The sequence below is a fragment of the Gorilla gorilla genome, chromosome 16 (genome assembly GCF_029281585.2).
Source record: "Gorilla gorilla gorilla isolate KB3781 chromosome 16, NHGRI_mGorGor1-v2.1_pri, whole genome shotgun sequence".
NCBI lineage: Eukaryota > Metazoa > Chordata > Mammalia > Primates > Hominidae > Gorilla > Gorilla gorilla.
The window spans coordinates 94,419,299-94,436,455 of record NC_073240.2 but is presented as its reverse complement, the minus strand read 5'-3'; the positions used below and the strand labels follow the sequence as shown (position 1 = coordinate 94,436,455).

The 17,157-nt window shown below is 43.9% G+C and overlaps 1 pseudogene across 1 annotated transcript; it reads right to left on the bottom strand.

Annotated features, from left to right (window-relative positions):
* Positions 1 to 13,573: 13,573 nt before the first annotated feature.
* On the bottom strand, positions 13,574 to 14,120 carry LOC101143570 (putative uncharacterized protein UNQ9370/PRO34162; annotated as a pseudogene). The gene has a single exon (XR_008672249.1). The product of XR_008672249.1 is annotated as a putative uncharacterized protein UNQ9370/PRO34162 (transcript).
* Positions 14,121 to 17,157: the final 3,037 nt, after the last annotated feature.

The window sequence follows — 17,157 nt, the reverse complement described above, 5'->3', positions numbered from 1 at the left end:
GATAGAAATTGTTCTATATCTTCCAGGCTTTTACTTCTGACAAAATGCCAGGAATCCTGCTTCCTTGGGTGGCTTATGGAAATGCAGCAGACCCAAATTTCATTAGGACTGTAATAGCATGTCCTGTCCATGGATTAATGTGTGCCAGATGTGCAGGTTCAACCACATCTGCAAGCACCAGCCACCTGCTCAGAGGAGTCGGCCTCCAAAGCCAAGGCAAGAGAAGGCTGCTAACATTTTATTTGCCCTCTACCCTGGAGCAAAAATAATAATAATAATAATAACTTAAAATGCGGCAGAGGGATTGCCTAGCTTTTATTCAAAGGGGTGATGGTTTACATGAAGCTACGTACCACTAGGATTTTCCAAGCATCTTTCTTGGACTTCTGCACCAATGTATTTAAAGGCTGAAAACCAAAGTTCCCATCTCATCACGGTGATCTTGGATAAATTCCTCGGCATCCCTGAGCTTTGCATTCCTTGTCTGTAAAATGACAGCAACAACATGAACTTGCAGGGTGGCAGTGAAAATGAAATGAGATGAAACAGAAGAAATTGCATTGCACAGTGAGAGGAGCATAGTAATTGCTCAATAAATGTTGTCCAGTCCACATTTGCGATTTTTTTTAAATCACATAGGTAGGGCCAAGACTGCGCTTGGATCCAGTGTGCTTGGGCCAGTGGGCTTGGATCTTGCTTTCATTCTCAAACCTGTCACCCTTCACATACACACTCAATCTCTCTCTCATGCACACACCCTCTCTCTCTCAGCTTTGTTTGGGCCTGTACTATAGTGCAGGGGTTGGCTTGAGAGGCAGGAGGAGCAGAAGGGCCCAGGCAAGTCATTTCTGAAAGTAAAAGTCAGAAACAGAGAGGTGGCAGAATGCAGGCCTAATCTACCCCTCTTCACTTCACTCACTTGGCCTGCAGAGCACATGGCAGTGCTGACAGGAATCCATGCACATATGCACTACCCACATACCCCTAAGCAATATATTGTTTAGTTTTGATTGTTTTTAATCTTTATATAAATGAAGCCATCCTTATCTATTCCTGTATGACTTTTGTTTTTCATTCAACATTATTTTTCTGAGATTCATTCATGTTAATACATGAGGCTGTAATTTTTCCTGTTCACTACTGTATAATATTTCATTGTGTGACTATACCAGAATGTATTCTACCACTGATAAACATCCGTGCTGTTTCCAATTTTTTGCTATTATAAACAGTGCTGCAATGAACATTCCTGTGTTGGTGCACATGATCAAAAGATTCTCCAATACATATGGCTAGAAGAACACTGCTGGATCAAAGGTTATGCCTAATTTTGACTTTAGCTAAGCTATTCTGACTTTTGACTATAGTGTCAAATTATTTTTCCAAAGATCTTCTTCCAGTTCACAGTCTAATTTCCTAATTCTTGGCAGAAATGTTGAAAACTACCTTGGAGAATGTTATTCCTAGATTTTTTGAGCTTAATCTCTGAATTTCATTTACCTTAGTGGCCCGTCAAGCTGTCTCCAACATTTCAGAAGCCACATTAATGTGAGAAAACTATGAGAATTATATCCAATTTGTTTCTTTCTTTACCAGAAATTAAGCTATCCACTCTTGCAATGGGATACTTTGAAGAAATGATGGCAAGTAGCCTAAATCGCTCTTTTTCTTCAATACTTAAGAATGTAACTAAAAATTCATACCAACTGGCCGGGCGCAGTGGCTCATGCCTGTAATCCCAGCACTTTGGGAGGCTGAGGCGAGTGGATCGTGAGGTCAAGAAATTGGGACCACTCTGGCCAACATGGTGAAACCCCGTCTCTACTAAAAATACAAAAATTAGATGGGCGTGGTGGCGCGTGCCTGTAGTCCCAGCTACTCAGGAGGCTGAGGAAGGAAAAGCATTTGAACCTGGGAGGCAGAGGTTGCAGTGAGCCGAGATCGTACCACTGCATTCCAGCCTGGCGACACAGCGAGACTCTGTCTCAAAAAGAAAAAAAAGGAAAAAAAATTCACACCAATTATCCAGTTGATTTTTAAGTGCAAAATGCAAGAATTCCCAATATTAGGTCACAAGGACAGGTTTTGCCTATTTTCAATGCTAATACATAATTAAACTTCCATCTATGTTTTAAGATTGTTTTTCTCAACCAAGTCTGATGAATTATATAATTTGTGATGTACCTGTTGACAAATCATGCTTCTTTTACATAATTAAAGTAAATGAAACAGTATGCATCACTTATTAGCTGGGTGTTTAAAAAATCTTACAGTCAATTTTTATAACATATAACATGCAAAAATGACAAAATGGGGTGCTTTTTTTTTAGAAATTTCTACAGGATGGGGAGGGGTAAGAGATTGCACACTTTCGGAAGGAAACAGCAGGTGCAAACTTTTGCAAAGCACCTCTCTGCATTACACACCCTCCTCCCCTCTCCACCTCATGTGACCATGGACAAATCAGACACATTGGGAAAGACACACCCTAATCTGTTTCCATGGCCCTATGAGAAGCACAGATTTGGAAATACAATTCCCAGCAAGCCCAGGCATTTTAATGAGCCATGGCCAACTGGAGTGACAGAATCCTTCAGCCATGTCAAATGCCACCACAGCTGGCCCAGGGCAAAAGAAAGTGCCTCCTCCCTGGGACACCACCCTGTGTCCCAACCACATGAGATAAAAATGCAGAGTGCATTTCCCAGCTTCCCTCAGGACCCAGGAGAAATGCAGGCTAAATGCAGAGCAGGGAGCCTTGGCATCTCAGGCCAAGTTGGAATGCCGAACCATTCAAGGAACACCAGCCAAGGCAGGAAATGGGCAGGGAAGGGGCTAAGAGCAAACCTAATCAGTCCAGCAACCTTGCAAATGACATTTGGAAGTGCAAAGTCGTTCTGAGTTCCAGAACAAGAAATATCTTTAGATGTTGAAATGGCTTTTGCCAAACCCCAACCTGGTGAATTTGTTTTTCTTTTGGTTCATTAAAAAAGAATAACCATTTGTGCATTTATGAACAGAAATATTACCTTCCCAGGGTCTACAGGCAACTACCTGGAATTTGGCATAGTCTCTCCTTGTGAGCTGTTTTTTTTCTTTATATCAGCAAATATTGATTGACTATGGTGTGTCAAGGCAACGGAGAAACAGTCCCTACTCTCAAAGAGCTTCTAGTCTGGTGCATGGACAGAATGAAATGCAGACAATTATGATGCAACATGGCCTGCGGCTCATTCTACAGAAGTGGTGATCACCACGCTACAAAAGCAAGCCAAAGAAAGTGGGAGGAAGTTCCAGGTACAGAGTTTCTGCATACAAAGAGGCACGAGGAGGTGGCAGAGTCAGTGCCAGGCTCTGCTAGAAGCACTGGGCATATATGAACCTATTTTATCCTCAACAACCCATGCAGGTGCTGCTACCATCCTCACTTTACAAATGAAGAAACTGAGGTACAGGAAGGTTGATTGACTTCCCCAAGATCCCCCAGCCAGGAATTGGCTGAAAGTAGTTCAAAATGGTTGGAGCATATTAGGGGTCTGAGAGGGTGAGGGGAATGAGGGGGAAACAGGTTGTCAAGACATATAAAATCAGGAAGAGGCCAAATTGTGAAGGTCCACACATATCATGTTGGGAATTTGCAAGCATGTAAGCAACCCCTGAAGAAGTTCAAGGGGGTAATACTAGGAGCTGAGGTGGGATCTAGAAAGCTTACGCCATGTATCTTGTGGAAATTAGATTGAATGCAAGCAAGGTTGGTGGAGGGTGAGGGGACCAATCTAGTGAGAGGTAATGGTGGCCTGAACTAGAGGAGTAGCAGTGGGGGTGACAGGCATTTGGACAATTCCAGGGACCTTTGCTAAGTAGAATCAACTGGACAATAGCTGATGAAATGGGAGAGTTAAGGCGGGGCAGGGGTCGGGGTATGGAGGCCAGCTTCCAGGCTCCTGGCGCAAGCTCCACACAGATTATTGGACCACCAGAAGAATTCTCTCAGATCTGAGAATAACAACAATGGAACTGGCCCTGTTCTTCAACTATTTACTAGCACCAGGCTGGACACTTAGAAGAATACTTCTGTCTTAGAAGTATTCTTCTGGCTCTGCCAATGTGACCAGAATGTTCCCAGAGATAGGCACTCCCTCCTCCACACTCATTTCTCTAAGTCTTCGTGCTCTGTGTTTCTGGACATGCCCTTTTAACAGGTTCTGGCTTTAGCCATCCCAGGAGGAATGTATGACCCCAGAGCCCTGGTGAAGAATGAGCAGATACACCCAGTGGCCTCTAGACTTTTCCATCACAACCCATCATGTCTGCATTCTTTTTTAAACCCAAATCAGACTTGGGCCCAGGCATATTTTCCCAACACTTTAAAGCCACGTGTGGGTTTTCAGTGAAATTGAATCTGTATGTTTCTGATCCTTCTACACTTCACTCATTCCCGTGATGTGAGGAAACAGCTACTTGACATCCAGGAAACCTTCCCGGACATTTCATGACATTTCAAAGCCTCCTTTTCTTCTATCTTAGACATAGGAAGCAACAACCTGTGAAGTATAAGCAAAACCCCTTCTCCAAGATGCTTGAGTCTGATTTTAAATGTCTTTTTCTGTAAGAGTTAGAGAAAAGAAAGCAAGAGATGAGGTAAGAGCAGAAAGCCTATGGAGAGAAGGAACAAAGAAACCAGCAACATGAAAAGTCCCAGTCATCAGACTAAGAAACTACTGTCACCATTTTGGTATTTGTTTAGCGTACTTGTTTATTAACTTGTCCCCAAGCCCTTTCACATAGAATTTGAAGGGGCAACAAGATAACCATAAAACAGAACCTGTAAGTAAAAAAATTATCAGAACCATTGCTTGAGGCCAGGAGTTTGAGATCACCCTGGGCCAACATAGCAGGACCACCATCTCTACAAAAAAAAAAAAAAAAAAATAGCTACGCATGGTGGCACACACGTAGTCCCAGCTAGTCAGGAGGCTGAGGTGGGAGGATGGCTTGAGCCCAGGAGCTTGAGGTAACAGTGAGCCATGATCACACCACTGCACTCCAGCCTGGGCAACACAGTGAGACCCTATCTCTTTTAAAAATCAAATAAATAGGCCGGGAGCAGTGGCTCACGTCTGTAATCCCAGCACTTTGGGAGGCCAAGGTGGGCGGATCACGAGGTCAGGAGATCGAGACCATCCTGGCTAACATGGTGAAACCCTGTCTCCACTAAAAAATAAATAAATAAATAAATAAAAGTAGCCGGGCGTGGTGGTGGGCGCCTGTAGTCCCAGCTGTTCGGGAGGCAGGAGAATGGCGTGAATCCAGGAGGCAGAGCTTGCAGTGAGCCGTGATCACACCACTACACTCCAGCCTGGGTGACAGAGCGAGAGTCTGTCTCAAAGAAAAAAAAAATCGAATAAATAAAATATCAGAGTAAAATAAAATAAAAATATCAGAACCAAAGAAATCCAAACTGCATTGGGAGGTATAGGCTTCCAGTTCAAGATGGCAGCCTGAGATCAGCCTGTCCATCATCTTCTATCTCTTCCAAGAACCTCTACCATAAAAATATAAAAGGACAGAAATGAATATGCCTACATAGTAACTGTGTCACTGGGGACTCTAATGAGCTAGGATTGAACCCATGCAGAGTAGTCTTAAAGCCTTTGAGCCCTGCACCATGCTAGGTGCCCAGCATGCAGGAGGGAACAACAAATTGGGTCAAATAAAGCTAAAGCCAATAAACATGTTTAATATGGTTTTAAAATAAAAAGCATCCATGTTCAGGCATCTGTGCTAATTATCCACAAGGAATAGTGCCTTCTGGTGCCGAGCCAATCCACAAGCAATGAGGCCGCCATATGCCTCTTTCTTCCTGGCTGGGGGAAACAGAGCTCCATCTCTATGCAAATTGAAACAGACCTCCTTAAACCTGACCATGTGCTTAACTGCACATGAGGCATAAATTCCACAAAGAAACCCAAAATCAAATCACCACTGAGAGTTTTTCCTGAGAGGTCCAGCAACCAAGATTTTCTCCCTGGAGAAGTTGAAAGAAAGCAGCTTGTTAACAACTGGGAAAATAATACCAAGCAACCCTGAGCTGCCAAAGAGGAGGGGTGGAAACCAAAGGCCAATTCCAGGCCATTCCAGATAATTAGCCTCTGTGATCAGACTGACTAGAGTGGCCCAAATTCCCCATCTCCAAGACTCAGTTTCCTCATCTGTAAATGGCAACAGTAACATGACCCAACCACAGAGACCCTGCAGAGTCCAAGCACAGAATGTACTCAATGGCTTAGGACAGCATCTGCCATTTTGGAAGTATTCTAGAAGCAGCTTTTACCATTATTACTCTTAGTATAAAATATTTACAAATTTTATTTTTAATTACAATAGATAATGAAGAGCCATAAATACAGAAAACTATTTGTCTGTGCCATGGACTCTGTCATCTTGCAAAGTTCCACCAAGTCGTCTTCCCCTACTTGGTTCTTCCCAGGCCAGGCTCCAGGTCCAAGCTCTTCCCAGAGCTGGTTGTCAGTTTCTAAGTATTTTTAGATCCTGGCTGAGTGATTTCTCTCCTTTTTCATAAGGGCTGGATGACAGCTTGCCACTAAGAATAGCACTTCAGTTTAATCAACAAGTCGCCGGGCTTTGTGACCATGCCGGCAGTCATGGGAGGTCAGTTGGCTGTGCTCATCTGCAGACCTCAGTTGCCCACACAGACATTGGCTGGGCCCACTGCCCTCACCATTGCCACATCCTGCTCTTCATGGACCTTTCAGGACACCCAGAAGAGGTGTAGAAATGTCCCCTCTCGGGAGAGAAAGGGAGGGAAGGCGGGAGAAGCCTACACCCAGAATCGCTGGCATCTCTTCTGAGATCTTTGAACCTGGAACTAATAGAATTGGAATATATAGAGAATTTAGGCTCAAAACTCACCTTCAAACGGCAACATCGGGAAGTGGTCTTCCTTAGGAAGGGTGAGTGCAGCCTTTTATTCAGATGGGCAGGGCGAAGTGTTATACAGGAAGCCTCCCCATACCCTGTTCTCACAGGCATTCATACCTCCATTTTACAGAGAGGACATGGGGCTCACAGAGGTTAAGTCACTTGCTCAGGGTCACAGAGCTGGGCAGTGAAAAGGTGGGATTTGAACCTGCATATTCCAGTTCATGTCCAGCGCTCTTCTTAGTACTCCAAGCTGTTCAGGACCTGTCACAATCCCAAAGCCAGTTCTGAACGAGCAGAGTGTTCACCCCACTCCACTAAGTCATTCTAGCCCAGTGCCACATTCTGCACCCTCCTTCCACTTGCTGTCACTCACCTTAAGGCCTTGGGGCCCATACGTGCCGTCACTGGCCTAGTATGCCCAATGGGTCCCCATAGACCTTTCAGCAGTTCCCATGCAGTCTGCGCCTCCCAAAAGCTGAGGACATGCCCCTTACCAGGTAACATCATGAAAAGAAGAAATTCTACCTCAAAATGAGGCTCTACAGTTTGATGTGTGGGTTCAGACCTCAATTGTTCATGCCCTTTCACTCAGCAACACCACTTCCACATAAAAGAAGAGAACTTCTCTTCTATATAAAGGGAGAGAATTTATGAACAAGAGGTTCATGACAGACTTTGAACAGCAGAGGACTGAAGCCACCTAGGAACAGGCGAGCTGCGTAGCCTAATGTCTTAGTCTGTTTGGGCTGCTATAACAAAATAACATAGTCTAGTACACTGACTGACCAGTCTTATAAACAACAGAAATTTATTTCTCACAGTTCTGGAGGCTGGGAAGTCCAAGATCAAGGCACCAGCAGATTCAGTATCTGGTGAGGTCCACATTCCTGGTTCACAGACTGTGACTTCTCCCTGTGTCTTCACATGGTAGAAGGGGCAAATGCACTCCCTTGACTCTCTTTTATAAGGGCACTAATGCCATTCACAAGGGCTTTATCCTCATGACCTAATCACTCTCAAAGGCTCCACGTCATAGTGCCATTACCTTGGGGGTTAGGATTTCAACATATGAATTTTGGGGAGGGACACAAACATTTAGACCACAGCACATATTATTACACATGCACAAGCTAAAATGATATGGGAAGTAAGAGCCATGTTAAAGAATGTTTATGATGTGGAAAATACATACGATATGAATGCATAAGATGCATATGCTAGGATCCCAGTTACTTATGCTAAACACACACACAATATGAATATGTTCGCTCTTTGATTCAAATACGCATCACCTACTATGTTCTCAGCAGTAGAGATAAAACAGAGAACACCACAGACAAAAGCGTTGGTCCTTGTGGTGCTGACATGCTTCAGAGGAGGGGGCAGAAATAGACAATCAACAGAATAAGTAAGTAACATCTGTAGCATATCAGTGACACCTGCACTGGTGAAAACTCAAGGAGGAAGCAGGGAATGATGGTGGAGTGGGAGCGACTGCAATGGGCGTGGCGGTTCACACCTGTAATCCCAGCACTTCGGGAGGCCGAGACGGATGGATCACTGGACGGTCAGGAGATCGAGACCAGCCTGGCCAACATGAGGAAACCCTGTCTCTACTAAAAATACAAAAATTAGCCGGGCGTGGTGGCATGTGGCTGTAATCCCAGCTACTCAGAAGGCTGAGATGGGAGGACTGCTTGAACCCAGGAGGCGGAGGTTGCATGAGCCAAGACTGCACCACTGCACTCCAGCCTGGGTGACGGAGTGAGACTGTCTCAAAAAAAATTAAAAATAAAAATAAACTTGAGGGTGAGAAAGTCCTCCATGAGAAGCAAAGAACCTCCTTCAGGAGGTGAGGGGCCAGTCATGAGCACATGCTGAGCTAGAGAGTTCCAAGCAGGGGGAAAATGAGTAAGTGTCAAACCCCCGGAGGCAAGAACCAGCCTGGCTGAGTCATGGGAAGGTCAGTGAGCCCAGTGATCTCAGCCCAAGGGGGCAGGGGCTTAGCACCCAGAGAAGAGGCCAGCAGCGGGTAAGAAGGTTTCGGTTCGCAGACATGGAGAACCACTGGGGCTTCAGCCGAACGGCATGATCTGAATATGTTGTAACAGGATCGTCCTGCCTGCTGGTGTTGTTCCATCAGCACATCAGCAATTAGTTGCTTTGATGGTAGGAAGGGGTGTGTATGTGAGAGAGATATATCTATATCTATATCTATCAGTCTATATATATATATATATAACAAGTGCGTTTGATAGGATCTCCAGTTACACTAAACATATAGGTAATCTGAATATGTTCATTCATTGATTCAGCAGATATGTATTACCTACTACGTGCCAGGCAGTAATCTCAGCCTCTCAGTTTATGTATATATATAAACCTTATTACTTTAGCGAAAGAAGAGCAATATAATAAAATGAAACAAAAAAAATTAAAGCAGGCCAGACATTGCAAAGTGCCTTGAATTTCTCACAAATAGATACCAGATGTCGTGGTATATGTGAGGTGCAAATATCAATGTGCCTAAACTTGACCAATAGCATTAATCAGTTTCATTTATTCTGATAGTAACATATCAAAGTATGAAAAACACACACATAAAAAATGCTCTTCCTCATTTTCTGCCAAATTCCTAGAATTCCTTCCTGATCCACTTGAAATATTACCTGTGTGACAACTTCATGTTCTCCTGATCCCCACCACCAATGCCCCCACACCCCCCCACAGAAGAGAAATTGCTTTCTCTTCTGTGTTTCTATAGAACTTTCTATAAACCAGTATCATAGAATGGTTCCTAATTTTATATCTCTGCTGGAGTAAGTGCTTATTGTCTTTATATCCTCAGCTCCCAGCACAGGGCAGAAAACATTTTGCCAATGGGACCACACTCTCTCCTCCAATCACAACTTTCTTTCCCACTGAGCCTAGGTGTGAATTCAGTCAGAATGCTTTTCAACACCGTGAAATCAGCAGCTGGAGCTGGCAAGCTAAATGAAGTCCAATTGCCAATCAGACTTACCTTAGTGCCTTGGAGCAAGGTAGGTGGTGCACCTCCAAGTTTTGTTGATGAAACAAGTAAAACGAAAAACTATTGTTAGGTTTCTGGAAAGAAGAATAGTGGATGAATAAAGTAATGCAAATGCCCACACTATAAAAACTAGGACAGGCATATAAATGACCAATTGGCAAATTCAGACACGAAAACAATAGCTCTGGAAATTCACCCAAACGAACTCAACCACAATGATGTAACTGCAGTTAGATCAGACATGTTGCTGAAACCAATTAGGCTGATCAACTGCTGTGAGTCATGATCGAATGATAGCCGTTATGTCAATACATGTTGGCAAGAAGTAGCTGTGCTAGAATTCTGGCATGCGTGATCTCGCTACGATCATACAGTTTACGAAAAAGTATAAGTAAAAGCACTAACACAGTACTGAAAGGTGCCCTCAACATTTATAATAAATTGGCAACAGCATGTTCTTGGGAAGAGCCCCAGAACACATCAACTTAATGCTGACCCAAAGGCTATTTTTTAATTTATAAAGTAATAAAGCAGCTAAAAATGCATTGATACAATTCTCACACTTAGTAAGAACACTAATAAGACTTTTAAAAGTTTGTAAAAGCTCTGAGAGAGGAGTTGTTTTTAAAAAGAAAAAAATGTAACAGAAGCCCAACTTGTTTCTGTTCAGGTCTCCATAGACTGCTCAGTCAACAGGGAGTGACATGTTGCAATGAGTTAGCCCCAAGTTCATCTTCCAGAGCATTTAACTGGTGCGACACATTTGAATCATCTGGGAAGTTTTGAAAAACATACTCATGCTCAGGGCCTACCTGAAAAGTTCAGTTTCTCTTAATCAAAGAGGACCTGGACATCAGTATTTTCAATAGATCCCCAGATCTGAGAGCTGCAGTTCTAACCTTTACAACGGTACTTCAATATCTGTTCAAGACAAGACCCCAGAAAGGATATCTGGACAGGAATGTCAACAGCAAATTTTAATCACCCCAAGTCTGCACTGTCCGATAATGTCGCTACTTTGGCAGTTGAGTCCTTGAAATGTGGCCAGTGCCCTTGACAAACAGAATTTTTATTTTATTGTAATAAATTTAAATTTAAAAACTGATACTCAATTTAATTCTTAGAAAACCAGTCGGGCACAATGGCTCAGGCTTGTAATCCCAGCACTTTGGGAGGCCAAGGCAGGTGGATCACTGAGGTCAGGGGTTTGAGACCAGCCTGGCCAACATGGTGAAACCCAGTCTCTACTAAAAATATGAAAACTAGCCAGGCGTGGTGGCGCACCCGAGTAATCCCAGTTACTCGGGAGGCTGAGGCAGGAGAATCACTTGAACCTGGGCAGCAGAGGTTGCAGTGAGTGGAGATCGTGCCACTGCACTCCAGCCTGGGCAACAGAGCAAGACTCCATCTCGGAAAAAAAACAAAAACAAAACAAAACAAAAAAACCTTTAAATATATTTGGAACAACTTGGGTATACAAATCTACTTTTCAACTGTAAATTTTGTGAACTCTAAATACAGATCAAGTATTTCTGGTAAAAATTCCATGTCTGAATTGAGATGTGCTGTAAGTGTAAATCACAGACTGGATTTCAAAGACTTTCTACCAAAAAGAAATGTAAATATCTCCTTAATAATTTTTTATATTGATTCTATGTTGAAAAGTAATATTTTTGATATAGTGAATTAAATGAAATTATGTTGCCAAAATTCATTTCGCCTATTCTGATCACTTTCTAAATGTAGCTACTAGGAAATTTTTTACTACATAAATGTGTGGCATTATATTTCTATTGGTCAGTACTCTAAGAGATTTGGGTATCAAAAAGAGCACTGAAGAAAACTGTTTTGAAAAGCAAATAGCCAGCTCCTAATTCCAATTTTGCATTCATCAGGAATTTTCTTGAGTCAGTGAGTACTTACCTGCGTTAGACCATGTGCTAACACTGAACTAGATGTTTCATAGCAGAAATGGTCAAAGAGGATATTATGCCCACTTGCAAAAAATCAACCCTTAGTAGAAGCCACAAACTCAAGATACCATGTGCTTTCAAATTCATTCATTCATTTTTTTTTTTTTTTGATACAGGGTCTCGCTCCATCACCCAGGCTGGAGTGCAGTGGCACAATCATAATTCACTGCAGCCTCAACCTCCCGGACTCAAGCAGTCCTCCCACCTCAGCCTCCCGAGTAGCCGGGACTATAGGCATGTGCCACCATGCCTGGTTAATTTTTTTATTTTTTATTTTTTATTTTTGTAGAGACAAGGTCTCACTATATTGCCAAGGCTGGTTTTGAACTCTTGGATGCAATTACAGCCACTGTGCCCAGCCTCAGATGCCTCAGATTAATTTTTTTTCGGGGAGGGGGGATGGAGTCTTCCTCTGTCGCCCAGGCTGGAGTGCAGTGGTTGTGATCTTGGCTCACTGCAACCTCCACCTCCCGGGTCCAAGTGATTCTCCTGCCTCAGCCTCCCGAGTAGCTGGGATTACAGGCGCACACCACCATGCCTGGTTTTGTTTTGTTTTGTTTTGTTTTGTTTTGTTTTGTTTTGTTTTGTTTTGTTTTGATACAAAGTCTCACTCTTGTCCCCCAGGCTAGAGTGCAATGGCGCAATCTCGGCTCACTGCAACCTCTGCCTCCTGGGTTCCAGCGATTCTCCTGCCTCAGCCTCCCGAGTAGCTGGGATTACAGGCGACTGCCATGACGCCCAGCTAATTTTTGTATTTTCAGTAGAGGTGGGGTTTCACCATGTTGGCCAGGCTGGTCTCGATCTCCTGACCTCAGGTGATCTGCCCGCCTCAGCCTCCCAAAGTGCTGAGATTACAGGCGTGAGCCACCACATCTGGTCAGATTCATTCTTTCATTCAAGGGTTCCCAACAACCCTGTAAGTTATGATCATTATTATTACTATACCCATTGTACAGGTGAGGAAACAGGCTCACAGTAACCTGCCCAGGACCACACCACTGGTATGTTGCGACAACAGGACTTGGACCCAGGTCTTCCAAACCCAAATTTTCAACTCTTTCTGCTTCATCACACAGCCTTTCTGAAATATGTTCTATTAGTTAGAAATTCATTGTCCATGACTTTTTCCCTAAATACAAGCTTCTTCTCTGAACAAACCACAACTCTGCCCAGTTGAACAGTTAAGAGTGTCAGAAAACTCAGCAAACAGCTCCCCTCTCCAACTCTGAAAGCAGCATCTTAGCCAAGAGCCTATGCAGGGCCTGGGCCCTCGGGAAGTGTATGTAACGTGGGGTGGGCCTCCTCTCTGTTTGCCTAGGGCTCATGTAAAGTGTAGCCTCTGAGAAATGCCTGGGAGAGCTGCCTTTCTAGGCTGCTGGGACCAGATAGCATCATCATTTGATTCCTGGACTCAAATAAAAATAAATGCAGAGAACAGAAATCTGAACATCTCTAATAAAGCTATTCCAAAACAGAAAACTGAAGGTGACGGGGTGTTGTAACCCATCCATCAGCAGATCTTTACTGAGCACGCATGGGGAACCCAGCTCTGGATTAAGCCCTCGGGAGCCTTTATTAATGAAAAGTCCTATTTTCTGTGATGGGATCCATAGAAGCCCAAACCTCAGCACCACCCGATATACCCTGGTAGCAAACCTGCACACGTGCCCCCTGAATCTACAATAAAAACGGAATTGTTTTCAAAGTCCCGTTTTCCAAACCCAAAGGACTTTTTCAGAGATAGCCTGTGAACAGATTTCAAAGGCAAACTGAGATTGAGGTAAACTGCAGCCTTGGGGCGTGGCTTTCGGTACAGACTATGGGAATTCAGGTCCAAGAGGCACTCAGCATGCTTTAGGGCTGTGGTCGGCTTGGGTGTCAGCTCTGGGCTGACAATGTTCGATTGTGAAGCCCCCCCAGGAGCAGTGGGGAGGTTAGGAAAATGCTGAGCAGCCTGCAGGGCAGCGAGCAGGGAAAAAAAGGTCCCCTCTGCTCTGCCAGGCCCTCTCCTGTTGCTTCCAGCCTTGGGCCAGGCTCACCCAAAGCCAGACCTGAGCTATGGCTAGGTGTGCATGATCCGTGCATGTCCTGTGCATGGCAGGTGAGTGCCTTTTGCAGATCATCAAGAAACTAGGGACCTCTTGGAGCTCTAGAATTTGCATAAAGATCATGACTGTCTTTGTAGCATAAGCTAAGATACCTCTCCTAACATACTGAACCCAGAGGAATTCCACACAATGTGTGTGTGCAGGTGAGAAGCTATGTACCTTATTTGTGAGTGAGAGTGTGTGTGTGTGTGTGTCCATGTTGATGTCCAGGGCCTTAGAGTTTTATATAAGGAAACCTGGGAATAAAAACATGTTCTTTGTGGGAAAGGGCCATGGTCATTAATTCAACACCGAACACTACTTACCAAGCACAGCGATAGGAAGATTTAACGAGATCATTTACGTGAAAGCACTTGGTAAGAGAAGATCCCTCAAGTATCAAGGATTGTATTATGTTAACATGTTCTGATGATCAAGTGGAAAAAGTAGTAAATTATGGAAAGGAGAGATGAAAGTGTGGGAAAGGAATTCAGAAGCTAGGATTTGAAAGAGACATTTTAGGCAAAAAATTGAGAGGGCCTGTAAAAAAAAAAAAAAAAAAGAGCCCCTTCCAGCTGCAGAGAGGGTTGGGAGCCATTTCCCTGAAGACACACCACCTGGCTCCCTGCAGCTATTTGTTGCAACCTCACACTTCCGGGATTGCTCTGATGCCCTTAACTTCAAGCGCAGAGACAAAGCTCCAGCTGAGATCCCGAGAACCGAAGGCAAAACTGAAGAGAGGGTTGATATCGTTCAGCAGCAGAACACGCAGAAACAAACAAATACACAAACCACACACCTTGGATTTGGCAGAAAATAACATAAGACAACGGGAGACAAGAAAGGGATGGTAGTAATTTCCGATTGCTGCTTAACAAATTGCCACAGGTTTCCCAGATGAAAACAACCCCTTATTTATTCTCATTGGTCTGGAGGTCAGAAGTCTAAAGTCAAGGCATCAACAAGGCTGTGTTCCTCCTGGGGGTTCTCGGGGACAATCTGTTCCCTTGCCTTTTCCAGCTTCTAGGGGCCACCTGCATTCCTTGGCTTGTGACACCTTGTTGTGCCAAGCCCCAGTAGACTCCAATGGGGAGGACCCCATGTTCACAAGGCCAAAGAAGAGACCTGCAGCCAGTAAATAAGACATGGGGTTTTATCGAGAGCTTACAAACAGGGAAGAGAGTCCAGTGGCAGCAGGCTGGGCAGAAGAACTGCAAGCACTTATAAAAGGCATGCAGTCTATATAGCATTTTCACTTAGCGCCCTCCCCCAAACAATCTTCACCTGGCAACCTTCATTTTACCCAAAATAAAGGGCCTTGATCCCCTATACAGCCTGCATTCCATGGGCCAGGCCGGGGTCTCAGATGTTCCTCATAAATAAGGAATGGATCTCCAGGGTTGTCGCTACTCCCGGATTTCTTAGCCTGGGACTCTGAACACACATTCAGGTGCATCTGCCATACGGAGTGTATTAGTCCATTTTCACACTGCTATAAAGATACTACCGGAGACTGGGCAACTTATAAAGGAAAGAGGTTGAATTGACTCACAGTTCCGCATGGCTGGAGAGGCCTCAGGAAACTTACAATCATGGTGGAAAGCAAAGGGGAAGCAAGGCACATCTACCATGGTAGCAGGAGAGAGAGGCCGCAAAGGAGAAGTGCCACACTTTTAAACCATCAGGTCACATGAGAACTCACCATCATGAGAACAGCATGGGGGAAACTGCCCCCACAATCCAATCACCTCCCACCAGGTCCCTCCCTCCACATGTGGGGATTACAATCCGAGATGAGATTTGGGTGGGGACCCAAAGCCAAACCATATCAGAGGGTCATTGTTAGTGTATGCTCAAGTCAAGTTATCACTGTCAGGTGCGTTTATCATACACACCTTCCTCCATCTTCAAAGCCAACAGCATAGCATCTTCTAGTCTCTCTCTCTCTCTCTGTCTCTCTCTGTCTCTCTCTCTCTCTGTCTCTCTGTCTCTCTCTCTCTCTCTGTCTCTCTCTCTCTCTCTCTGTCTCTCTGTCTGTCTGTCTCTCTCTCTCTCTGTCTCTCTCTCTCTCTGTCTCTCTGTGCTTCCATCGTCACAGCACCTTTTTCTTTCTTATAAGGACCCCTGTGATTACACCGGGCCCATCTAGCTAATCCAGGATAATTTCCCCATACGATTTCTAACTTAATCATATCAGCAAATTCCCTTTTACTATGTGAAAAGTATCATATTCACAGGTTCCAGGGATTAGAACATGGACATTTTGGAGGGGACATTGTTCAGCCTACCACAGTGACTATCTCAGGCTATATAAATGAAGGTATTATGCTCAGGAAAAAGAAGGTTATGGAGTCTGTTCCTTTCTATCCTGGCGTCTGTGTTCACTCCTAGGGACTTCATCTTCAAAGGAATGGAGAGCACCTATTACAACGCAAACACGGTATTATTTTATTATAATATTAAATAAATGTTGGCGAAAGTGTCAGAAAACAAATCTTCCTACAGGTAGTTGGAAGCAGCGTCAATTATTTAAAAAATTTTGGAGGGTAATCTGGCAACATACAGCAAAAGTTTCTCAGATGTTCATTTCTATTGATCTAGAGATTTTACTTCCGCAGATTTATCCTAAGGAAATAAACATGAACATGTGCAAAGATTTACTGACAAGGATATTCACCAAAGTACTTTCAAAGTCATAAGAAGAAAGTAAATTGGGAGGAAAAACTAACTTCCTATTCCTCAAAGTTGAAATAAACTCTGGTACATTTGTTTTAAAATATATCTAAAACCTACTCAGCCATTCATCACATGTTGCAGAGGAATATTTAACAACATGAAAAGAGGTTTTCGATATCCCAAGAAATGACCTAGCAGGTTATATGTCAGTGTGCAGAGTCTGTTTCTTATTTGCAAAATACAATCATATCAGTTTTAAGTTCCTACTGGAAACAGCACTCAACTAGGACAACGGGAGGATGGGTCATTGACAAAGGGGTAGGAGCAGGGAACTAAAAGGCCAGCACAGGAGCTCAAAGCTAGTAAGTAGCAAAGGGCCCAGGGCAGAAGCCACTGCAGGCACAACAGAGAAGTGTTAAGTAGGCTGCCCTGAGAGGGACAAATC